Source organism: Ursus americanus, chromosome 27 (assembly GCF_024610735.1).
Source record: "Ursus americanus isolate L20-20 chromosome 27, mUrsAme1.1.p, whole genome shotgun sequence".
NCBI lineage: Eukaryota > Metazoa > Chordata > Mammalia > Carnivora > Ursidae > Ursus > Ursus americanus.
In genome coordinates this window covers 11,361,398-11,372,185 of record NC_142153.1, presented here as the reverse complement: position 1 = coordinate 11,372,185, position 10,788 = coordinate 11,361,398, and the positions used below count along the sequence as shown (strand labels likewise).

The window sequence follows — 10,788 nt, the reverse complement described above, 5'->3', positions numbered from 1 at the left end:
AATATAAATGGACTGAATTCCCAAATTAAAAGACAAGGATTGTGTCTTTTATTTATAAAATATCTTTTATTTATAAAAATAAAATCCAACTGTATGTTATAGGCATACCTCAGAGATATTGAGGGTTTGGTTCCAGACCACCACAACAAAGTGAATATTGCAATAAAATAAGTCAAATGAATTTTTGGGTTTCCCAGTACATATAAAAGTTATGTCTACACTATACTGTAGTCTATTAAATATACAATAGCATTGTCTAAAAACAATGTACATACCTTAATTTAAAAAATACTTTGCAAAAAATGCTAACCATCATCTGAGCTTTCAGGGATCACAGATCACTATAACAAATATAATGATACTGATAAAGTTTAAAATACTATGAGTATTATCAAAATGTGACACAAAATACAAAGTGAGCAAATGCTGTTGGAAAAAAAAATGTCACTAATAGGCTTGCTCATCACAGGGTTGCCATAAACCTTCAATCTGTAAAAAATGCAATATCTGCAAAGGGCAATAAAGCAAAGAGTAATGAAATGAGGTATTCCTGTACAGCAATACATCTTAAACATAAGGATACAGAAAGAAAGCTACATGGCAGGCTTAAAACATGCCACAAATCCTTCAATTCTCCTCATTAAAGGTGGGAGTTTAATTCCCCTCCCCAATTTGGGCAGGTTTATGACTCCTTCAGCCAATAGTGTATGGCAGTAACACTGTGGTTTTCAAGGGTAGGTCATAAAGACTATGTAACTTATGCGTTGTTTGATGAAGCACTCGCTCTTGGCTGCTCTGAGCCTCTTTGTAAGAGTCTGCCTACCCTGAGCCTTACCTGCTATAAGAAAGCCCAAGCTACATAGAAAGGGCATGGGCAGGCACTCTAGCAACAGTCCTAGCTGAGCTCATTCTCCAGTTAGCCTGGTCCAAGTACAAGATGTGTGCGTGAAAAAAATCTCCGGATGATTCTAGCCCCCAACCACTTAAGTCTTTTCAATCACAATTCCAGACATTGTAAAACAGAGATAAGGCGTCTCTGCTAAGCTCTGCTAAGTTGTTGGTTTATGCAACTGCTTTGGGGTGCTTTGTTATACAGCAACACATAACTGGAAAATGCTGAAACTAGAAGGTGGATGGGAAAAGATACACCAAGCAGAGATTATTCAAAAGAAAAATGGTCTATCTAGACAGGGATCAGACAAAGTAAACTTTCAGGCAGGCAGTTTTCTTACATTACATTTCCTAATGATAAAGTGGTTGTTTCAACAGAAAAATATAACAATATTAAATTTGTACACACATAATAACATAGCTTCAAAATATATAAAGCAAAAACTGACAGAACTAAGGGAGAAAAATACAGATCTGCAAGTATAGTTGGAGATTTTAAGTAGGTCTTTGAGTATATTTTGAAGGATTGACATCATTCAGAGTATATTCTCTGATAACAGTGAAATTGAACAAGAGATCCAAAATAGAGAGATAACTAGAAAATCCCTAGATGTTTAGAAATTAAGGAATATACTTTTCTAATTAACCCATAGGTCAATGTAAAAAAAAAACTACATTAAAATATCAAGCTACTAGCCAACAACTACAAAATACCATTAATAAAGAGAAAAGGCAAATCACAGAATGGCAGTATATATTTTCAATACATATGGAGATTGGGAAATACTCTTAATTGAATGGCCATAAAAACAACATCAAAAATTAGTGGATGCAACTAAAATAGATATAAAGAGAAACAATGAGCTATACCCACCAGAATGCCTTAGAAATTTTTAACTAACCATATCAAGTGTTGTCAAGGATGTGGAGGAAGAACAATTCTCACACACTGCTGGTGGATATGTGAATTGGTACAACCACTTTGGAAAATTCTTTGGAAGTATTTATTATAACATGTACATACCCTAAGACACAACAATTACACTCCTATTATACCCAACACAAATGTCCATTAACAGTAGAATGAATGGGCTCTCTGCTCCTCCCCATTTGGCAGACAGCCACTTTTGGTGCAGTGCCAGCCACATCCCCTGAGACACAATGGTGAAAGTCCAAGTAAACATATTTGACCATGTTAGGTGCCTGGTCACCAGGGCTGCTTTTAACTCTGGCAAAGTGGATATTGTCACCATCAATGACCCCTTCATTAACCTCAACTACATGATCTACCTGTGTTGGTATGATTCCACCCACAGCAAATTCAGTAGTACAGTCAAGGTTGAGAACAAGAAATTTGCCATCTTCCAGGAGCAAGACCCCACCAACACCAAATGCGGTGATGCTGGTGCCGAGTATGTTGTGGAGTCCTCTGGGGTCTTCACCATCATGGAGAAGGCTAGGGCTCACTTGAAGGTGGGATCAAGAGGTCATCATATCTGCCCTTCTCCTGATGCCCCCATGTTTGTGATGGGCATGAACCATGAGAAGTATGACAACTCCCTCAAGATTGTCAGCAATGCCTTCTACACCACCAACTGCTTGGCTTTCTGGCCAAGCTCATCCATGACAAATTTGGCATCATGGAGAGGCTCATGACCACAGTCCATGCCATTACTGCCACCCAGAAGACCATGGACAGTCCTTCTGGGAAGCTGTGGCATGATGGCCAAGCTTCATTATCCCTGCTTCTACTGGTGCCACCAAGGCTGTAGGCAAGTTCACCCCAAGTGAATGGGAAGCCCACCAGCATGACTTTCTGTGTCCCTGTCCCCAAAGTGTCACTTACGGATCTGACCTGTGGCCTGGAGAGAGCTACCAAATATGAAGACATCAGAAAGGTGGGGAACCAGGCATCCTGGGCCACACTGAGAACCAGGTTGTCTCCTGCAATTGTAACAGTGATACCCACTCTTCCACCTTCGAGGCTGGGTCTGGCATTGCTCTCAATGACCACTTTGTCAAGCTCATTTCCTGGTATGACAATGAATTTGGCTACAGCAACTCGGTGGTAAACATTATGGTTCACATGGCCTCCAAGAAGTAAGCCCCCTACTGGGTGGCACAGCGGTTAAGCGCCTGCCTTCAGCTCAGGGCGTGATCCTGGCATTATGGGATCGAGCCCCATATCAGGCTCTTCTGCTATGAGCCTGCTTCTTCCTCTCCCACTCCCCCTGCTTGTGTTCCCTCTCTCGCTGGCTGTCTCTATCTCTGTCGAATAAATAAATAAAATCTTTAAAAAAAAAAAAAAAAAAGAAGTAAGCCCCCTGGACCACCAGCCCTAGTGAGAGCAAGAGGAAGAGAAAGACCCTCAGCTGCTGGGGAGTCCCTGCTCCAACTCATCCCCCAACACACTGAGAATCTCCCAACCCTCTACACAGTTTCCATCCCAGACTCCCTGAAGAAGGGGAAGGGTTTGGGGAGCCCTACCCTGTCATGTACCATCAATAAAGTATACTGTACCCAGCCAAAATACACACACACACACGCACACACACACACAGTAGAACGAATGAGTAAATTGTATGGTTTATTCATATGATGGAATACCAGTCAACCATGAAAAAGAAATGAACTACTAACATATATAACATCATGGATGAATCTTAGATAATGCTGACTGAAAGAAGACAGACACGAGAATACATACTCAATAATTCCAAAACTAGTCTATGGTGATGTCAGTCAAAACAGTGGTTACTTTGCAGTGAGACTGAGGAGAGAATTGACTGGGAAGGGACATGAGGTAAGCTTCTAGAGTACTAATCATATGTCATATCTTGATGTAGGTGTGGTTACATAACTGTATACTTTGTAAAAATGAGTCAAGCTATGCACTTAAGATTTGTGCATTTTACTCTTACTTATGTTATACCTTAATTTTTTTTAGTTTTTTAAAAAGCGAAGGGATGATAAACACAGAATTCAGGAGAGTGGCCACTCCCTAAGGAGAGGCCATGCTATGGGATAGGAAAGAAGTATACAGACGCTTGAAGTTTACATTCATGATACATACAAATACTCTTGTATATATCAAATATTACATTAAATGTAATAAAAATTCTTTCAGTAAAAACAAATTATTCAAATAGCTTAAAACCATGTGCTGAACTCAGGAAGAATTTTTAAAGCAAAATTAATCCAAATGGCTTTCAGTGATATTTAAATACAGGAAGGCAATGCATTAATATAATGAGGGTCCTCCTGGCATGGTGCTGGTTGTACGTTCAAGAGATCACTCTGTACAAGGTAGCACAGTAAGAATGGCAGGCATTATTGAGTATACACTGTCTGTTGGGCACTGTTGTGAATGCTTTACAGGCATCTCATTGTCACATAACCCTATGAAGCCAGTACTGCTATCACCCCAATTTAACAGATGGGGAAACACACACAGGGAGTTCAAGTGATTTGCCCATGGCCTCACAGCAGGCAAGCCAGAGAGCCAGCATTTGAAGGCTGGTTTTGAATTGCTGTCTGGTTTCAGAGCCTATTTGTTTCACCTCTGCACTGCTCTCTGCCTCTTGTAAGAGGCACATCCTCGATTTCTGGAAGTTCTCAGCCATACCCGACTCCTGACAAGGCCTGAAATGGAGGTCCAGAGTTTTACAACACCTGCTTCGGGGAGAGGGGTGTTGTGATGTGTCCATAATTACAATGACAATGAATTACAGTGTCATTACTGCCAATAACAATAACAATAAACATTAGGCCCACATGGTACTACATTACAGAATAGATTTAAAAGTTGCCATGATTGAACAGTTACTGTGTTTCTTAATTTCAGACCTTCACTAAGAAAGAAGTAACCCGGATGGGGGGGCGCCTGGGTGGCGCAGTCGTAAGCATCTGCCTTTGGCTCAGGGTGTGATACCAGCTCTCTGGGATCGAGCCCCATGTCAGGCTCCTCCGCTGGGAGCCTGCTTCTTCCTCTCCCACTCCCCCTGCTTGTGTTCCCTCTCTCCCTGGTTGTGCCTCTCTCTCTATCAAAAAAATAAATAAAATCTTTAAAAAAAAAAAAAAAAGAAGTAACCCAGATAAATTACCTTTTCTCTCTGAACTCTCTCCTGTCCTTTCCTGGCTTATGGCCCCTACCACTTTAAACAATGCATCCGATGTATTCATGATGTGTGTCACCTCTCCTTCAGAAGCATAGGATTTGTTTCTGAATCTTCCTTGCCTCCTTGCGGTACATATTACTTAGACATAGTAGGTGCTTAGCAAATATCCCTGTAATGAGTGTGTGTATGACAAATACATAAAAATTAGGTCAAACACCCCTGTTCTTTGTATAACCTTCCATGTAGCTCTTGACCTTGCCTATCATATTCACTGCTGTATCCCCAGGGCTTAGAGAAGAATCTCTAAGTTGTAAATACTAAATACCTGTCACTTGGTAAATACTAAATTCTACATTTTGGTTGAATGAATGAAAATATGAAGGATAGATAATCCTCCCACATTGTAATAGCTGTATACCATTCCTCTTCTCTGTGAAAGGTCTCACTGACACTCTGGAAGGGCTGACATGTCTATCAACTCAGAGGAATAAGGAACGTGCTACTGCACTGCCGGGTCTTGATGGAATGAATGAGTTTACAATGGAGTGCTAAGTAGCTGGCTTGAGAGAAAACCCTACACACCGACTCAACCACGTGGCAGTGGTGGTGGTGGCCTATCCGCAGGAATTGCAGCGAGCAGCTCTTATCGTGCAGTCCTGGAGAGGATGAGAATGAATGCACAAGTCTTGAATGTCTTTGAGAATTTTTCGTTTTCCAGCTTGGTTGAGATATAATTAACATACTACATTGTTTAAGTTTAGGGTGATAGACTTATCTATTGCAAAATGCAACATACACCACACTATGAGCTAACACCTCTACCTTGTCACATCATTACCATCTCTTTTTTGTGGTGAGAACATTTAAGACCTACTTTCTTAGCAAACTTCAAATATACAATACAGTATTTTAACTAATTGTATTAACAATAGCTAACTAACAGCATTTTAATATGCTATAAATTAGATTCTTAGAACTTATTCATCTTATAACCAGAAGTTTATCCTCTTCGACCAATATCTCCCCAATTCCCCAACTCTGCCGGCCCCTGGTAACCACCATTCTAGTCTCTGATTTTATGAATTTAGCTTGCTTTAGATTCCACATATACATGGTATCATACATTATTTGTCTTCTCTGTCATTTTTTTCACTTAGCATAATGCCCTCAATGTCCATCCATGTTGTCCCAAATGGCAGGACTTCCTTCTTTCTCATGGCCAAATCATATCCCATTGTACATATATATACACCACATCTTTGTCCATTCATCCATTGATGGTCACTTAAGTTGTTTCCACATCTTGGCTACTGGGAATAACGCTGCAATAAGCGGGAGAGTGCAGATACTTCTTGGAGATCCTGTTCTGATTTCCATTGGATACATACCTAAAAGTAGCTTTGCTGGATCACATCGTAGTTCTATTTTTAATTTTTGAGGAACCTCCATAGTGTTTTCCACACTTGTGCGCCAATTTACATTCCCACCAACAGCGCACAAGGCTTCCCTTTTCTCTACATCCTTACCAATGCTTGTTATCGCTTGTCTTTTTGATGATGGCGATTCTAACAAGAGTGTGGTGGTATCTCTCACTGCGGTTTTGATTTGCATTTCCCTGATGACTAGTGATGTTGAGCATCTTTTCATGTACCCATTGGCCATTTGTTTGTCTTCTTTGGAAAAATATCTATTCAGTTCCTCTGCCGATTTTTTAATTGGATAGTTTGGGGTTGTTCATTGTTGTTGGTTTGGTTTGGTTTGGTTTGTTTGGGGGGGGTGCAATAGAGCTGTCTGAATTCTTTATACATTTTGGATATTAACCTCTTATCAGAAATATGATTTGCAAATATTTTCTCCCATTCAGTGGGGTGCCCTTTCATTCCACTGGTGGTTTCCCTTTGCGGTGCAGAACCTTTTTAGTTGCTTCTTTTAGTTTTTATTACCTTTGCTTTTGGTGTCGAATTAAAAAAAAAAATCCAGGTAATGGAGCTTACTCCCTATGTTTTCTTCTAGGAGTTTTAAGGTTTCAGGTCTTAACATTCAAGTCTTTAATCCATTTTGTTGATTTTTGCGTATGGTGTTCGTTGAGGTCCTGTTTCATTCTTTAGAATTTTCTTTCTTTGCCTAGTAAGAAGTCACCTAGACTGGGGCTTCAAGGTCCATGACAGGGTCTGGGGAAGAAGTTCTCTTCTTCAGTTTTGCCTGCTCCACTTCATCTCTTGATTTCTTTGCTGTGTTATTCTGTCAACCGGGAAAGCCTGCGATGGCCGTCTTAAATATGAAACATCACCAGTTAGAGTGAGCTATGCCTTGGGGCAGCTCTGGAAACAGCCATTTGAGGAAAGACTGTTCTTTCCTTCCCTTAAAAAGCAGGCCTTGTTTTCCTCCGCTGGAAACTCGACCTTCTTCCTGACTCCTCCCCTGCCCTTCACCTCCTACCCAGCTCCTCCTTCCAGCCCAAAATACAGCTGTCTCATCTCTTCTCCCTACCCCGCCTTTCTTTCTGGTCTGCAGAGTGGGGAGAGCCAGAGTTTGATCTCAGAGCAGAAAGAATCCACACCACCACCCACAGAGCCTAGAAGAAATGCGCTGGAACAAAGTGTTTCTTAGCCACTCGCTCAGGAGGGTGATCAGAACCTGACACCCGCTCCAGTTCGTGCGTTCATATCCTTCTGTTGCAGAAGACCAAGTTCTGACCAGCATGTATTGTGAGGTCCGATCCAGGGCATCGCTTAGCAAAGCCCTGAGCTTCTGCGCCCTCCCTACTACCTTTCACTTGGCTAAGTGACATTTGGGGGCTGCTGAGGAAACAGCTCACTCTCTGACTCTGAGACTCAGAACCCAGTGTCTGAGAAGTGCCATCCAGAACCCCTCCTGTCTTCTAGAGGCGTCCATTGGTTCTTAACAATTTGGGTGAGTTTTTATGGCACCTGTCTCAACCCCTTCGGGCCTCTTCTTCCAGTGACTTCTATCCTGGTGTGTCGTCTCGGGCTCTCTGTCCCCACTGCTGCGCACCGTGGCTCCTTCGGTCATTCGGCGGCTCGAACTCTTCGCGCGTCCGTCCCGCCACAGACCTCTTCTCCGGCCGGGCCCGGGTGCCGGGGCGCCCAGCCTCGCCCGCGCTCGCGGGGCCGCGGGGAGATGCCTGAGCGCGCCGCGGGGCCGCGCCGCCGCTTTCATCCCGATCCAGGTGGCGGCGATCCAGTACAGGATTTACGGGGCCCTGACCCTGAGCCGTCAAGAGGGAACAGCCAGATTAATGGGGTGGGCGGGCTGGGGTAATAATCGTTTGTTTGATGTGACAAGCCTGATAGGCGTTGATTTACTTACAGACTGATGGGCTTTTAATTGAGCACCTCCATCCCAGTCACTTCAAAGGCAGGGGAAGTTGACAAGGGGCCCCTTTCACCGAGGGCTCCCGGTGACTGACAGTCCCCCTCCGCCGACGCTCCGCTCGGCCCACGATCGGGCCCGGCCGCCCGGGCCCGGCCCCCTGGCAAAGTAGCACATTTTCGGTGTAACTCAGAAATGGCCTTTTGTCTGCTGCCAAGGGGGCAGGCCCGGCTCGGCGGGCCGTGCGGCTCGCGGGAGGGCGAGGGCCGGGAGCGAAGGGTGGCCACCCCGCTCTCCCCGCCCCTCGCCGGGCGGGCCGGCTCCCACCTCCTCCTGCCGCGCCTCACTTCCTCCGTCTCCCCGAACCCGCGCTCGGCTCGGCCCTCCCCGCCTCCTCCTCCCCCTCCCTTCTCTCCTCCCACTTCCTCCTTCCTTCTCCCTCTCGGGGAAAGGCCAGAAAAGGTGGAGTCGGCGCCTGCGGTCCGTGGAGGGGCCTGTGAACACCGGTGCCCTCCCGTCCCCGGACAGCCACCGTGCCCCTGTCGGGCCTTCAGAGCGGGGCACCCTTGGCCTGGGAGGCCAGGCCTCCAGGGAACGGGCAGGGGCCACAGACCTCCGTGACTAAGGGCCAGCGGGGCTTCCAGCCCGTTCTCCTTTGGTCCAGAAGAGGCTTTCATAATACAGGCTTTATTCTGCTCGAAATATTAGGAAATGTCCTTTCTCAGGGAAGTTCTGTCAGAATGGATTTGTTTTGGTTTTGTTTGCTTTGTGTTGTTAAGTTCTGACTTCCTGGCTGCTGAACTTGACTTGGGCGGGGAAGGAGACATGTCCAAAGCTCTCCCCGTGCTGTCAGCTCACCTGCTGCTGCTGGGCTGGGGTCCAGTGAAGGCTAGGACCCACCCCCACCCAGGGGGCAGAGTCCCTGAACTGTAAGAGTAGGGCTTCCAAGCTTCCTCACTTGGGGGGGGGGGGGGGTCAGTGAGACCCCTTGCAGCAGCAGCTTCAAGTTCTAAGTCAAGCCTCTTTTTCCCTTTTTCCCCTGTAGTGACATGTCCCAGCTCATAGAGCGAGGAAGGAAACGAGAGAGCAAGCCCCTGGCCAGAAAGACAACAATAATAACACATTTGCCTACATCGTTTAGTTCGGAACACACTTTCACATATATTATCTTAATTGGCCCTATAACTGTGTGAGGTAATAAGTGTGTAGTCCTTATGCCCATTTAGACGGATGATAAAATTGAGACTCAAAGGATAATGTGCTTCCAAGAGGCAAAATCACGGCTCACATTCTCATATCCTCCCTCGAAGTCAGCTCCTTCCTTCACCGCACCTCACTGCATCCCAGAGACAACTGTCCCATTCCTTTTGAAGCTGCTTTTTCTTACTCCAAACAGGTGATTAATTCTTGTTTCCCTCCCTTGGTTTCTCTTTTCAGGGCTCCCCCCCACCGGACCTCCACCTACCTGGTCTGGGTGTCCAAGGACAGAGCCTCCAGCCTAGCTTTGGGAGGCCAAACGTCTCCCTTGGTCTCTGTCCCAAAAGCCACTTCCAAGCCTTCCTGAGAGTGTGATGCCCCCCTAAGATCTGCTGCCCCCAGCTTTCCTCCAGTGTCCATACATGACATGGCCATAGGCGAGGCCCCGTGCATTTTGTTCTCCACTATTCAAACCCATTCACTGAAGTTGTCCATTGCCTATCATCTCGAAGCCAAGAAAACACGAGTTTCTCCTGACCTGCTGGAGGGGTAGTTGCTACTGCAGAGCTGAGCCCTAGGACAGAGGCTTCAGAGGAACTAATCATCTCTCCCTTCTCTGCTTCTATGCCTGGGACAGATTTCCACTGATGCATGCTGAATACCTCAAGATGTGGTCTGTTTACATGTCAGAGTCCTCACGGGAGTCCAGTCCTCTAGGGCAAGTACGCATCTGTTCATCTTATATCCCTGGTGCCCACCGCTGAAATTTCATTGAAACGCATGTTGCCGAAACAGTTGTCGAAAAGCAGTATAGTGTTGGGGTGAAGTCAGAAAGCCTGGGATCACGTTCCCAGCCACACAGCCTTCAGAGAAGTCATTTAAATGTTCTGTGCCTCCGTTTCCTCATCTGTAAAATGGGACAAAAAGAGCATCTGCCTCGTAAAGTTATTGTGAGGGCTGAATGGGTTAATAACATATCTAGTCCACGGTGCACCGGGATTTTAGATGCAACAAGGAAAGAAGAGACAATCTGTGACACCATGCTTTATATCAACGACAGAGATGTTTAAAAATGTTTTAAGCGTCTACATAAGACCCTTAGAGGGGTGCCTGGGGGGCTCAGTCGGTTAAGCGGCTGCCTTCTGCTCAGGTCAGGATCTCAGGGTCCTGGGATCAAGAGCCCCACACCGGCCCCCCGGGGCTCCCTGTTTAGCGGGGAGTCTGCTTCTCCCTCTGCCTCTCCTCCTTG

At 45.3% G+C, this 10,788-nt stretch overlaps 1 pseudogene; it reads left to right on the top strand.

Moving 5' to 3' along the window:
• Positions 1–2,052: 2,052 nt before the first annotated feature.
• On the top strand, positions 2,053–2,995 carry LOC148107622 (glyceraldehyde-3-phosphate dehydrogenase pseudogene; annotated as a pseudogene).
• Positions 2,996–10,788: the final 7,793 nt, after the last annotated feature.